Raw genomic sequence first — 4,799 nt, forward strand, 5'->3', positions numbered from 1 at the left:
TACTATACTATTAATTATTAATAGTACTATTAATATAAAAAAGAGTACTTTAATAAAGGGTTTCTATTTATATTAAAGAAAGTAAATATACTTAAAGTTAACTCTTAAAACTAACTTTAACTAGATATACTAGATTTTAATAGTCTAAATAATAATAATAGCTTAACTAATACTAATATAAAGTTACTTAAGTATATTATCTTACTATATAATAACACCCTATAAAAAGCAGATAATAATAATAAACTAGAAATAGTAGACTAGGTATATAAGGTAATAAAGGCTATAGACTATATAAGTTATAAAGAAAACTACTTTTTTACTAATAATATTTATAAATAAGTACTTAAGATCTTTAATACCTTTATTAGCACTTTAAGATAGAAAGTAAGAAAGATATATAAAGTAATCTAGAAATACTATAATATTAATATAGAAAACCTTATCTAGATTAAATATAGAGTATTAAATAGTACTATTAAAAATATAATTAAACCTTAATATATTAACTACTATATAGATAGGTACGTAGTATTTATTAGTAGGCTTCTAGTAGTATCTACTTACTCCTTATATAGTAAGATATAGTATAATAATTATAGTTAGCTAAGATATATATTTTAATATATCTCTCTCTTACTATACCTTTGTTTCTAGTATAGTTATATATTAAGGTTATAGTAGCTCTTATTATATAAAGCTACTTTTAATCTATCTATACCTAATTATAGATTAAGAAATAATATATTTAATAAGAGTTAGTTTTATAAATACTATAGTAATAGATATTTCTAAAATATATATAACCTTATACTATAGCTTACTTTAGATATAATTAGTACTATTAAGTACCTAAGAAAATACTAAAGTATTATACTAGTTATACTTTATATATTAAATCTATACTTTAGAATAAGAGATAACGCCTCTAACACTCTTACTACTTATATTATACTAAGTAGGTTTAATAAGATATATACTAATACGTAGCTTACTTTTCTTATAACTAAGCTATATAAGTTATATTATAAAGTAGTAGTATATAATAAAGCTATTAAATAAGATTTCTAACTAAAAGCTTATATTATATTAGTTACTAGAAATAGTCTTATTATTATAAATATAATAGGTATAAAGAGTCTAAAAAAGTTAAAATAAAGTTACTAAATATATATATTCTCTAGGATATAAAGAAGAAAAGGTAACTATTTCTTTCTAAATAGCCTAAATTTAAAAGTAGAAGTTAACTATAACTTTAAGGCTTATATTAATAAGATTAAGTATTCTTAAGGTATAATAAAAGATAAAGAGTTTAATAACTTAAAAAAAGATAGAGAAGTTAACTACTAATCTATACTTCTTAACCTACCTACTATACACTTTCTAAAGAGCTTTTCTATTAATACTATATACTTTATAAACTATAATATTCTAAAATTAATATTTTATTTATAAAAAGAGAAGAAATACTAGAGTAAGAGTTATAAAGTAAAGAAGTATTTATAGGTTATCTTATAGTATAACTAGGATCTAATAGACTAGAGTATAACTTTCTTTTATACTTTTATCTTAGCCTATATTAGTACTTTTCTATATATAACTAGTAGCTATACTAACTAGACTATATATAAATAGTAGATATTTTTCTTATTATATAGTATACCTATAATATAATAGTTCTTACTAAAGATATACTTTAATAACTTTCTATAATACTACTAACTTCTTTAATACACTAGCTAATATAAATTTAGAAAATATAATATTAATAAAGTTAAGAAATAGGTATAAGTATTTATATATAAGTATAAGGATCTATATTATTAAGAAGATCTAGACCTACTACTATTATATACTATCTAGTATTATTACCTACTTTACCTTAGGTAGAATATATAAGATTTTAGTCTCCTATCTTATTACGTCTAATAGTTACTTATATAATTTCTCTATATAGTAAAGAGGTTTACTATATTTACTAGTTATAAGTATAGAAGTATAGAAATTAATATACTTATTTAAGAATAATATATTTATATAAGGTAAAGTAAAGATAAGTATATAGACCTTATTAAAGATAATAATATAGTATATTAAGATAATAATAATCTCTAAGATAATACGTATAACTTTATAAATAAAATAAGTATACCTATAGATCTTTAATAGTAATAGAAGCTAAATAAAATAAAAAATATTAATACTACTTAGTATTCTAAAACCTTACTATAAGATATAGTAATATTTTAAAATTATATTCTTCTAAATAGATTAAAACTTAGTATAATCTCTTCTTATAGCTAAGGTAATAACTTACGCAGTATAGTATTTATTATATACTATATAGACCTATTACTAAATATCTATAAGTAATTAATATAGTTATTATTTAGTATAGTTATTATATTATTTAAAGACCTATATAATGGTTTTAAGTAGGTAAGTAAAGTTAAATACTAGAAAGTATAGCTACTAGAGTTAGTTAATAGCTAGCTACTATATTTCTATAAGATAAATAAAGAAGATAATACTATATAATAAATAACTATTAATAAAATTATAGATCTTATTAGTATAGCCTACGTTTATTATTAAGTTAAGAATATAATACATACGTCTTATTTTATTATTAATAAATACGCTCTTTCTAAGCAGAATAGGCTATAGAATATATAGATACTTAGTAAATACCTTATAATAAAATATTAATAAAGTAAGCTGTACTTTATATACTACTACTATATTATAGTATAATATAGTAAAAAATAAGCTCTTTTATAAACCTACTATATATATTCTAAACCTACGTAATATAAATAAGTAATATAGGCTATATCCTCTCTATATTTACTAAAGACGCTTTAATAATATATAGGTTATTATAACCTTTTCAGAATTACTATCTAAGTATATATTTTATATATTTAACTTTAGATATAAGGTTTAGCACTTTCTTTTCTAAGTATATCTCTAATACCTTAGGCAAGGATTAAAAGTTTATAGAAATACTATATATAACTATAAGTATTTTAGAAAGTAACTAGCTCTTTAATTATAATAATAACTAGCTCTTTAATTATAAGAAAAACTAGCCCTTTAATTATAAGAATAACTAGTCCTTTAATTATAAGAATAATAAGTAGGCTAAGTAGTACTATAACCTAAAAGTTACTATTAACTTTCTTAAATAGTATTTTAATAAGTTTAAAGTTAAGGACAAGTATAAAGTTAATATAAATATCTACTTTACTATTAGAGTAGAATTCTATTACTAACTTACTTTTAAAGTAGGCTGTAATTAATATAGCCTACTAGCTAGTTTAACTAAAGAGAAATAATATATTATACTCTAGCTCTTTTCTAGTACTTAATAAATTAGTAGCTATAAAGTTTACTATAAAGGGCCTAAGTTCTATTATTAAACTACCTTTAAAGTAGGCTGTAATTAATATAGCCTACTAGCTAATTTAATTAAGAAGAAATAATATATTATACTTTAACCTTCTTCTTAACCTTAATAGTCTAGTCTTCTAAGATAAGTAAAAGAAGGTTAAGTTAATCTAGATAAAATACAAAGTAGGCTGTAATTAATACAGCCTACTAGCTAGTTTAATAAAGAAGAAATAATATATTATACTCTAACCTCTTTCTAAACTTTAATAGTCTAGTCTTCTAAAATAAGTAAAAAGAGGTTAAGTTAATCTAAATAAAATATAAAGCTAAAATAGTATAACACTTTAAAGTAATAATATTAGAATCTAATATATAGATAATACTTATTAATTAAAAGTAAGCCTTTAATTAGTATCTTTACTATAAATACTTAGCTATTAAAAAATATAAGAGGACTAGAAACCTAACAGCTACTAATATTATTATATTTAATAATTAATATATAAAAATATATATTAACTTTATACTTAAGCTAATATATTATAATTATAGTACGTAGGACCTTATACCTACTAAGTTATAAAACTACCTTAATAGTAGTAAGAGTTAGATCTTATACCTACTAAGTTATAGAACTACCTTAATAGTAGTAAGAGTTAAATCTTACTAGGCTAGCTTCTTAGAGGTTAAATATATATTAAGACTCTGTCTAGCTTATTACTAAGTTATAGGACTACCTTAATAGTAGTAAGAGTTAGATTCTATATCTACTAAGTTATAAAACTACCTTAATAGTAGTAAAAGTTAGATTTTATAAGACTAAATTAATAAGGTTAAGTAGTTAAATATAATTAGTACCTTACATCTATATAATATTTAGTATATATACCTTTAGTACTAATTATATTTAACTACCTAACCTTATTAATTTATAGCTATAGTACTAATTATATTTAACTACTAAACCTTATTAATTTATAGCTATTTATATTCTAAAAGTTCTATAAATAAGATAGTTTAAATATACTATTTAGTATTACTTTTTTTATAAGTAGCTTTCTAAAGGTCTAATTTTCTATAATTTTAATAATCTAGCTAGATAAAGAGTCTAAAGTTATTTCTACTATAAAGATAGTTCTACTAAAGCCTTATTACTAGAAAGCTAACTTTTACTAAGTATAAGTATTCTAGCAGTTTTAATTACACTAAGATAAAAGATTTAGTTAGAAGATATTATACTATAGAATATAGTAGTCTCTATAGTAGACTTAGTAGTAATTTTTATAGCACTAATATAGTAGCTATATCTAAAAGTAGTAGGTTCTACTACTATATTAGTATATAAATTAGTTATACTAGAATACTATCTTTAGGTAATAGATCTAGATATCTCTAATATAAAGCTA

Source organism: Dothidotthia symphoricarpi (genome assembly GCF_010015815.1).
Source record: "Dothidotthia symphoricarpi CBS 119687 unplaced genomic scaffold P153scaffold_24, whole genome shotgun sequence".
NCBI lineage: Eukaryota > Fungi > Ascomycota > Dothideomycetes > Pleosporales > Dothidotthiaceae > Dothidotthia > Dothidotthia symphoricarpi.